Below are 11,206 nucleotides of genomic sequence, written 5' to 3'. Positions count from 1 at the left end.
ATCAAGGAGGACCTGAGCGCAACGGCAGCCGAAATGATTTATGGTACGGACATACGATTGCCAGCAGAATTCTTTGTACCAGCAAAACAACCGGCCAACGCGGAATTCGCAAACTGTCTGCGAGAGCGAATGAGCGATATTAGACCTCTGCCGACTTCACGACACGGCGAAAAGAAAACGTTCATGTTCCGCGATTTAGAAACGTCGCCGTGCGTTTTCGTACGCCACGATGCAATCGGAGGTCCACTGCAACCACCATACGATGGCCCCTATCAGGTTACACAGCGTGGATGAAAACCATTAAAATACGGATGAAGGACAAAAGCGTGAAAGTCTCCGTAGATCGTATAAAACCCGCCTTCATCGTGCCGGAAGATATCGAGCATCTGGAAAGGAGCGCAGAAACCTACGACGTATTTTTACCTGGGAAAATCTTCCGACCGCAAAGCAGCGAGCAAGCGCAACAAAGCGAAGGAGACGCAAGAACCAATTATACCACGCGTTCGGGCAGGAGAGTTCGTTCTCCTCCTCAAACGGGTTTGAATTATGCGGTTAGCATGGGCACCGCGCTAACATACATAAACAAACATAAAAAGAAGTAACGTTAACACTGGCAAGCGGGTACTGTAGCGGCACTCGTAGGTAAAATTCATAACGGTTTCGGTCTAGTGAACCCGCTACACAAAAAATCGTGTTTACTGAAAGATGAATTTATTATAGATCCGACAACCTTAGGCGGTTACCGAAGGTTAATCAAAATCCGTAGATTTTGTCGTGATCATATGCCCTCGAGTCAACTACCCGAAAATTCAACATTTGTAAACAAGGTCGAGAGTTCAGCGTCAGTTGCGAATTTTCGAGAACACCTTCAAAATTCAAATCCCAACGCCTTTTGTCAACTCCAACGCATATGAATTTAGCGAGCGGGGTAGCGAGGCATTCTTTTTTATCGAGTGACACGAGGAGTAGCAGCTAAGTCGATCCTTCTTTGCGCCCATCTATTCGTAATCACGAATCAAGACAACAAGTGTATTATACGACTAGTGTACACGTAGGGTATATTTTAATAAGCTACATAGTGAAATATACTCTTGTGCCTTTAAACCTAAATCGCTACCATACACCTCAAATCAAATTCGCACTAGTGAATATCTGCTCTATTGCATAACTACAACGTCTAATCCAAATGAAGATTCGTTTCACGCATCTAACACTAATAATAATGTGAACCCGATCTATAGGATGATACATGCACATGCGATCGATTCTGACTGTCCAGGACTCTCACCGGAGCCGGAACTCGCAGTGCACCGTGACGAACGGCACATATATAAGAATTCATTCTCAGCCAGACCGTCAGTCGTGCTCGCGCCACAACAGAAGCAACATGGAGTTTCTATAGATCTGTTCTACGCGTCGTTGGTTTGTTCGTGCCAAGTAAGGTAGATATCATTTCCGAACTACCACTGGAGGTTTTGCACTTGATACTTCGAAAATTGGATCCCTCGGCCCTGCAGAACGCCGCGCTTGTCTCGCGCAAATGGTTCAACGTATGTAGATCCGACAAGTGTCTACGGCGGAAAGCGAGACGTCACATGAGACATACGAGAAAGCGGGTCAAGATGCAATTTCTCGGACCTGCAGCCGCTAAAGCTACCAACCAAGAATCAAGAAGTAGAGGACGTGGTGAGGGCAACCTAAGGCACGAAATAAGATTATCCGCTGCTCGTACGGCGGTCGTCGTTGGAAGGTTACGCGGTCCTCCGAAAATTTCGATGCGAGATCGCCCCATCGATGTTGGACCAATAAAATGTATTAGACTCTAACTCGTGTAAGTACCTTAATTTGACTGCTTGCTCTTGCGAGAACTTGAATCGGTCTTGTCCGGATTCAGAACTGTAGCGTGAAGCTTGAAATAGAATGATTTTACTGAGACGGCAAAGTGTTTCAGTCGCGCTAATACTATCGGTATCGTAACAGGCCCATTATTGAATATTAAATAAAACGTATCACCGCTGCGATTGGAGATTTGCCGTCAATTAGGTGCGAGATATACTCCTCATTGCCTGCCAAATACAGCTCACATCAGCTGGCTCGTGCTATTATATTATCTCTGGTCCTCGACATATCAAGCGTAATTGCAGTTTTACAAATTAAGGTTAACATATTCAAATGAATGTATCTCCGTTTCTATTGCACATATGGCGACAAAGCGATGCCCGTTACATTTCACATCCGATGTCATGTGCACCGCACATCTGCTGGTTTGTACCATGTCAACTCCGGTCTCTGTCAAACCTAGCGAAATTGCTGCTTTACATATTCATGATTAATTATTCAAATCACCGTATCGCCGTTTGCATTGGAGATATGCCGACAATTCGATGCGCGATATACGCCACTTTTGCTGCCAAACACAATGCATATTATCTGGTTTGAGTTATGTAACGTATGGGCGCAGCCAAACTCAGCGTATTTGCAATTATGCATTTTCAGGCGAAATATTCAAATATTACATATTCAAATGAACGTATCTTGGTTTCCATGTCGCCTATTAGATGCGCAGAATACTCCACATATGATGCCAAATCAGCCGGTCTGTGCTATGTGTCAACTCTGAACCCTGTAAAATCCAGCGTAATTGTAGATTTTGTTGTTAATGCTTAAATATTGCATTCAAAGTTTCGCCGCTACTTTTGCACATATGTCGACAATTCCATACGCCTTGTACTCCGCATTTGCTGTAGTTACATTGCCCATCAGCTCGCTTGCGCTGTGTCAACTCTGGTCCCTGCAAAATCCAGCCCAAATGCAATTTTGTATGTTCAGGCTTAAATATTCAAATCAACGTGACTCCGATTCCATAGCACATATCTCGACAATACGATGCGCGTTACATTCCACATTGACTGCCATACGCGGAGCGCTTCATCTGGTTTAAGCCGTGTTAAATCCGGACCGAGTCAAATCCAGCGTATTTGTAGTTTTGCATATTCAAGCCTAGTTATTCATGTGAAAGTATCTCCGTATCCATTGTAGGTACGTCGACAATAGGATGTACGTAATACTGCACATTTGCTGCCAAATACAGCACACATAAGCCCGTTTGCACACTGTCAAGACTGGACTCAGAAATCCAGCGTAATTGCAGTTTTGGATATTAATGCTTACATATTCGAATCAAGGTATCTCCGTTTGTTTTGCAGAAACATAGGCCATGCTATGCGCGTTATATTCCGCATCTGATGCCAAGTACAGTGCACATCATACGGTTTACGCTATGTAAATTCTGGACCCAGCCAGATCCAGCGTAGTTGCAGTTTCGTATATTCAGGATTAAGTATTCAAACCGACGTATCTCCGATTCTATGGCATACATGGCTACAATTAGAGGCTCGTTATGCTCCAAATTTGCTGGCAAACACAGTGCACGTTTTTCCGTTTGATGCATGTAAAATCGGGACCCAGCCGAACCCTGCGTATTTGCAGTTTTGCATAATCAGTATTAAATATTCGAACCAACGAATCTCTGGTTCTATGGCACACTTACAGACAATTCGGTGCGCGTTATATTTATCATCTGATGTCACATACAGCGCACATCAGTAGGTTAGAGTTATGTGCGCTCTTGTCCGTGTCAAATACACCATAATTGCAATTTAGCATATTCATGCTTGAATATCGAGAGCAACGTATCTCCGTTTCTGTGGCAGATATGACGACAATTCGGTGAGCGTTATGCTCCTGATTTGCTGGTGAGCACAGAGCACATCTTCCGATTCTATCATCTCTTCTGTCTTACGTCTTCTCTGGTCACTGACAGATTCAACGTAACTGCTGTTTTGCATATTCATGCCTAAATGTTCAAACCAACGTATCAGCGCTGCTATTGGATACATATCGGAAATGCGATGCGCGCTATACTCCACAATTTCAGCCAAATACAGTACTTATGCGCTTTGCTCTACGTCGACTCTGGTTCCTGTTATATGCAGTGTAATTGTAGTTTCGCAGATTCAGACTCAAGAATTCAACTCTACGTTTCTCCGTTGCTATTGCTGATATGTCGAAAATTCGATGTGCCTGGTACTCCACATTTCTTGCCAACTACATCGCTTACCAGCCAGTTTGCGCTATATCCACACTGGACCCAGGCAGATCATGCATATATATGTCGGAGATGAAAGAACACCGGAACCTTCCCTTCGGAATTTTGGGAAGACTCCTAGTACTGTAATTTAGATTTCACCATAGCCGTATTATGAAACTGTTGTCATTCGATCCGACTGTACTTATTTGAGATTTATGATAGTGAGCTCGGGCTCGAGGCGACAACCAGTCGCCGAACGTAGTCGCGGTCAAGGGATAAACGTTTTGTCTAACAAAGGCATGAAGTAACGCTATAGCTCTCCTTAAAAGAAATACTTGGGACGGGGCACGACGGTAAGCATTTCAACGATTTCAGTCCCGTGGCTCGCCACACGCAGACTCTATTCTTTGAGTAAGATGATTACCAGATGTCGACACGTCTCGACAGTATATGTTCAGCTAGCCCGAGGACCGGCTATGAATCTTAAGATTTGTTTAACTAAAGTCCTTCAAACCGACAAACAGTCCTCGTTCCAACTACGAGAAAATAGGAGAAATCTATTTTTCTCACGAACGACGCTACCTCTTGTCGAAGCTCTTAAGGGCGGCTAGCACCCTTCCCTAACCACCAGCATGGAAATTGACCAATTAGCAGTAACGCCAATTTCCCTCACTTTCCGAACGAAGAATTTTCTCCACGAATCCGATGATTTCGTGCCCTTAGGCACACCCATCATAGTTTTCCTCGACAGCGTTACCGTGATGGAGAAACACTATCCCGTACGATCACGACGACGATTCAAGTAACCCTCTGATACGTAATGATTGCCCCATGCATTAACATTGAGTACAACTTAGACGCTAAAGAAAAGTAGAGTTCGTCATCCCGTTGACCGCTGATTCGTTATTGAGCCTAGGATCATTGTCATTAGCTTCCCGAGTATCTAATTATCGCGATTACTTGTCCAATTCCATCATAGTCATATTTGCACTAGTAAATATCACCTCTATTGCATAATCATCACGTCTAGCGCCAATAGGGATTCGTTTCACGTCCTTAACCCTAACTCTAATTTTAACGCCAACCCGACATCTGAAGTGGGATCAGTGCCGACTATAACAGTGCTAGAACTTAAGACCATCGTGCGCAAGTAATTCAGTCGCTAGTGCAAAGATCGAGTGTGAAACCTAACAATTTTTCGCTACCACGTTTTATCCCTTAAAATCGCGTGCTCCGACTCCGCTGCATGGGGCGCAGCTGCCAACCTGATTATGGAGGGAAACTATGATTTCAATAACGAGTGGCGAGTCGACTCGTGCGTACTGGAAGCATCAACGGATAGATCAAGTCATCTGGGTGAATCGTTTCCATTTTACTCCGATTCGGGAGCAGAGCGTTCACTAATTAAAGAGTCCACGGCCTCGGCATTTTCTGACAAAGGAATGACTGACATATTAGTAATGCGAGGAGTAGGGAATACCTGTATTAAACAAATGCCAACCATTTGTTCATCGTGTGTATTAATGATTTTTACATCGAAGATAATTTCTCATGTCCTTCCTGATAGTTATTTAAAATATGATATCGCGATTTGTTGCGGAACTCTAAGTCTGGGTTTTGACGTAACATTACACAAAATAGCCTCGCTATGTGTAAAACAAAAATAATTAATGTCTGTAATGAAACCACTGCAAACGAGATCGTCGTTAATGAAGTTGACACTGATGTACATGGTAATAATAAAAGTCGATCAATTTCTCTTCTCGTCAAATTCAAAGATTCATTCGTTACGGGTTTCCTACGTATTCGCGCAAATACAGGCCGGTTAGAAATACGATTAATTGATCCTAACACCACCGTACGAGGAAGTTCTTATAGACTTAGCGAGGAGAAGCGAAGAGCGGTACGTGAGAAAACGAGCGTTTAAATTAATGCAAAGATCATAAGGCCTAGTAATTCGCCATTTGCGAGCCCTACGTAACTCGTGAAGAAGAAAAACGGCTCAGATAGATTATGAGCAGGTTCCCGAGAGCTAAGTCAAAATATGGTCGCGGATCGGTACCCTTTACTCCTTATTGCGGATCAAGTCGCGAGATTGCAAGAGGCGAGATACTTTATTAGCCTGGACATGGTCAGCGGGTTTCACCAAATTCCTATTTATCCTAATTCAGCTGAGTATACAGCGTTCGTTACCCCCGACAGATAATATGAATAGATATCGATGCCGTTTGGACTGAAAAATTGCACTGTCCGTCTTTCGGAGGGCCATTCGCAACGCCCCAGGCGACCTCGCTCATTCGTACGTTGTTATTTATTTCGATAATGTCCTAATTATTGCCGATTCGATAGATCAAGCTTTAGAAAGATTGAAACACCGTCTTAGATACCCTCGTAAAAGCCGGATTCTCTTTTAGCTTTGCGAAACGTTCTCTCAAGGACATCGGTGCTCTATTTGAGATATGTAATTCATAACGGAGGAGTTCGTCCCGACCCGGGTAAAATACACACCTTAAGTTCTTTACCTGTGCCAACGACCGTCACACAGTTCATCCCAAAATTCTCACAGATGAGGAAACTACGCGCTCATCCCTGTACGCGCTCATCTCAGATAACAGAAATAAAACTTGGACAGATAGACACGAAAAAATAAGACAACAGGTAGTTTCCGTCCTGACCGACGCGCCGGTGCTAATGACATTCAACCCCAATTACCCGATAGAACTACCTACTGATGCTAGCTCGGAGAGTTACGGGGCGATTTTGACGCATCAAGCCGAAGGTAAGAATAAGGTAATAGAGTATTACAATAATAGAACCAGCCCCGCGGAATCCAGATATCACTCCTATGAACTCGAAACATTAGCTATCGTAAACGCCGTAAAACATTTCCGTCACTATCTACATGGACGGAAATTTCTTGTCGTCACGGATTGCAACTCGTAGAAAGCGCTGAGTAATAAAGTACATTTAAATGACAGGGACCAGAGGTGATGGACTTACTTGCAGACTTTTATTTATGACTTTATGTATCGGGAAAGTAAACGGACGGCTCACGTAGATTTCTTTTCGCGAAACCGCACAGGCGTTGACCCTATTAAATTCGACAAAATCAAAGAGAAAATAGTTAATCTGGCAGAAATTTCGGAAGATTGCCTGTTAGCGGAACAACGTCGTGATTCTCAAATCTTGGAAATCGTCAAGGAATTGCAAAACGATGGGCTCGCGGGAGACATCGCGAATACATACGAATTAAGGTCCGGTACTATTTACCGTAGGATACAAAGAAACGGCAGGACTCTCTGTTTACCTATAGTCCCAAGTGGTTTTAGATGGTCTGTTATTAACCGTGTGCACCAGTCAATTATGCAGTAAGGTTGGGAGAAACTATACGAATATTACTGTTTCGAAGTGATGGCGAAGTACGTTCGCCGATTCATTGAGAACTGTCATGCTTGTCAAGATTCGAAAGCTAGTTTAGGTAAGGTACAAGCCGAACTGCATCCTATACCTAAGACCAGCATACCCTGACATACGGTCCACATGGACATAACAGGCAAGTTGAATGGTAAAAGCGATTCAAAGGAGCACGTCATTGTTTTGATCGACGTCTCCACTAAATTCGTATACCTGCATCATACTCGTAAGATAGATTCCCTTAACACCATTAAAGTGCTTAAATCCGCTATATTTTTATTCGGGAGGCCCTGCCAGATAATAGCAGATTAGGGAATATGTTTTAAGGGTAAGGAATTTCGAGAATTCTGCGAAAGCAAACGAATTAAAGTTCACTTGATAGCGACCGGTGCTAGTAGAGCCAAGGGACAGGTAGAGCGTGTTACGGGTGCATTGAAAATTATGTTCACGGTAGTGGAAACGACCGGGCGGCCGTGGCAAGACGCGATTGGGGAAATACAGTTGGCTTTGAATTGCACCACCAACCGCGTGACAAACTCGAGCTCATTTGAACTACTAATAGGTAGAACGACAAGACCGTACGATCTGTTGTTACCCGATAACATCAAAAGTATCGATATCTCCAATATAAGACGACAGGCAATAAAGGGGATGGAAACTAGTGCTAGGTATGATGAGGATGGATTTGACAAAATTAAAGCTAAAGCGGTTAGGTTTAACCTCGGTGATTTCGTATTACGCAAAATGAGGAACGAAATCAAACCAAATTAGATCCAAAATTTAGAGGTCCATTTGTAATAGCAGAAGTTTTGAAAGGAGGCATGTATATCTTAAAGGTATTAAACGGTAAGCGATCGTTCAAGTACAGTCACGACATGTTGAGGAACATGCCAGATGGTTGCACCCCTGCCGAGTTGGATGTCTGTAGTGAAGGCCATAACAGTGGCCATGACGATATGAGTACTTCGATCTCGGAAGATTAGTAGCACTATGCTAATAACACCCGGCAGGGGAAGTTCGCACGCTTTTCATTTCATGGTAACAGTGTGATAAAGCTCAGAGAGAACGTGTGATGTGGCTCACACACTTTTCATGGTAACAGTGTGATAAAGCTCAGAAAGAACGTGTGATGTGGCTCACACGCTTTTCATGGTAACAGTGTGATAAAGCTCAGAAAGAACGTGTAATGTGGCTCACACGCTTTTCATGGTAACAGTATGATAAGGCTCAGTGAGAACATGCGATGTGGCTCACACGCTTTTCATGGTAACAGTATGATAAGGCTCAGTGAGAACATGCGATGCGACTTGCATGCTTTTCGGGGTGACAATATGATAAGACTCAGTGAGACCGTGGAACGAAGCTCTATGTGCTCATACGATCTAGAAGACCGAGATCCTTTGGAGTGCGAAATCGAAAATGGTCCATCATGCCGTTACGATCCGACTGATAACCTGCAGGATGCAACTATCACATTGGATACTAAGTATAACGCTACTAATTTTCATAATCTTTTATTTTTTTGCTGCCAAATCCCCGAACAGGATTTGTTGCTACACTGGACACTTGCCTTATTGGAACATCTAGTTAAATTGTGAATAATGTTAATTGTATCGAGTCTAATGTTAGGAAACTCAATATTTTAGTTACACACGAGGACGCGTGATAGTCAGAATGGCCGTGTCGGAGATGAAAGAACACCTGAAACTTCCCTCCGGAACTTTGGGAAGACCCCTAGTACTGTAATTTAGACTTCACCATAGCCGTATTATGAAACTGTTGTCATTCAATCCGACTGTACTTATTTGAGATGAGGTAACGTGCGTGATAGGTATAGAAGAATCACTCGGTATTGTTTAACAATAACTGTTTATTTGCTTGTGTTCGTGATATACACTAGCGCGCCGAAAGCACGGTACAATTATCGATTCAAGATTCCAAGTTCAAGCTCGGCGTGATACTTTACGCGGTGGTTCGAGTCGAGACGATTGCACATACGTCGAGAGATTCAGATTCGCTATTACGTACGACTGCGGACGAACAATCCAGAAGGCGTCTTCCAACTTGCCTCGCGGCTCGCGATAGAACAGAATGAATTTGTGTCGCGATGATGCTCCTTAGGAAAACTATGTTTGGGTGTGTCTAAGGATACGGGATCATCGGACTCGTTAAGAAAAGTGTTAGTTCAGAGAGTGAGGGAAAGGGACGTCGCTGTTAATTGGCAAAATTGTGAGTTGGTTGTTGGAAAGGGATGACCGCTGCCCTTGAGAGAAAGTTGCTAGCGAGGAGCGTCGTACGTAAGAAGAAGCAGATTTCCCGTAGTGGGTGGTATGTGTAGGGACTACTGAGACAAAGACTATTTGTCCCTTTAGAGAATCTTAGCTGCATGAAACCTAAGATTTATAGCGGGTCCTTAGGCTCGCTGTAAATATTCGGTGAGAGTGTATCTGACAGACATCTGGCAATCATCTGTTCGAAAGGTAGAGTCCTTGTGTAGCGAGGCACAGGACAGAAACCGTTGGGAAGTTTGCTGTCGAGTGCCGCTACAGAGATTTATGATAGTGAGCTCGGACTCGAGGAGACAGTCAGTCGCCGAACGTAGTCGCGGTCAAGGGATGAACGTTTTGTCTAACAAAGGCATGAAGTAACTCTATAGCTCTCCTTAAAAGGAATACTTGGGACGGGGCACGACGGTAAGCATTTCAACGATTTCTGTCCCGTGGCTCGCCACACGCAGACTCCATTATTTGAGTAAATACATGAGCAGCTAGTACGAGGACCCGCTATAAACCTTAAGATTTGTTTAACTAAAGTCCTCCAAACCGACAAACAGTCCTCGTTCTAACTACGAGAAAATAGGAGAAATCTATGTTTCTCACGATCGACGCTTCCTCTTCTCGAACTCTGTGAAAAGATATAGAATGGATTCGGAAATACAAAAAATTTCCTTTATTTAGCACACAACTGTTATACATATATCTTATACTCTTAAGACCTCAAAAACCTACTCGCACGCACGCTTGTTGTCAACCGACTCTTCCAGATACTTCTAACGACTGGCTCTTGTCTTTTGTCTCAACCAAGACCCGGACGTCCTCTGACGGTTACACACACATTCACATGTACAGTGTAAATGTATCATATTCCCAACAATATCTTATACTCTAAAGACCTCGAAATCCTACTCGCACGCACGCTTGTTGCCAACCGACTCTTCCAGATACTTGGAACGACTGACTCTTGTCTTTTGTCCCAACTAAGGCCTGGACGTCCTCTAACGCTTACACGCACATTGTCATGTACAGTTTAAATGTATCATGTTCCTAACAGCCACGAAATAAGGTTATCGATCTCGATAACCTTATTTCTATTAGGATAATCGGGGTGGTTCCATTAAGTATACACTGATTTAACAGGTATAAATTACAGTTCATTCAAACAACTTGCCTAGAGAAATATAAACTGCTAGAGCATAATTAGGAACGTGACGCTGGGCAAATGCCTCAGCGATCAACAGTTACAGGACGTCGATGACCTTATGACAAACCCCCCCAGACACGGTACGCTAGGATACCGACATTGCCTGGCGAAAATCGATCGTTTTTCGCGTTGGACCGAAGCCGTTCCCATCGCCGACATGGAGGCGGCAACCGTTGTTTCAGCCATCCTTTCCACGTGGATATTCCGTTTCGACGTACCTTT

Source organism: Bombus affinis, unplaced genomic scaffold (genome assembly GCF_024516045.1).
Source record: "Bombus affinis isolate iyBomAffi1 unplaced genomic scaffold, iyBomAffi1.2 ctg00000074.1, whole genome shotgun sequence".
Classification (NCBI taxonomy): domain Eukaryota; kingdom Metazoa; phylum Arthropoda; class Insecta; order Hymenoptera; family Apidae; genus Bombus; species Bombus affinis.
Note: the sequence above shows the minus strand (reverse complement) of the source record.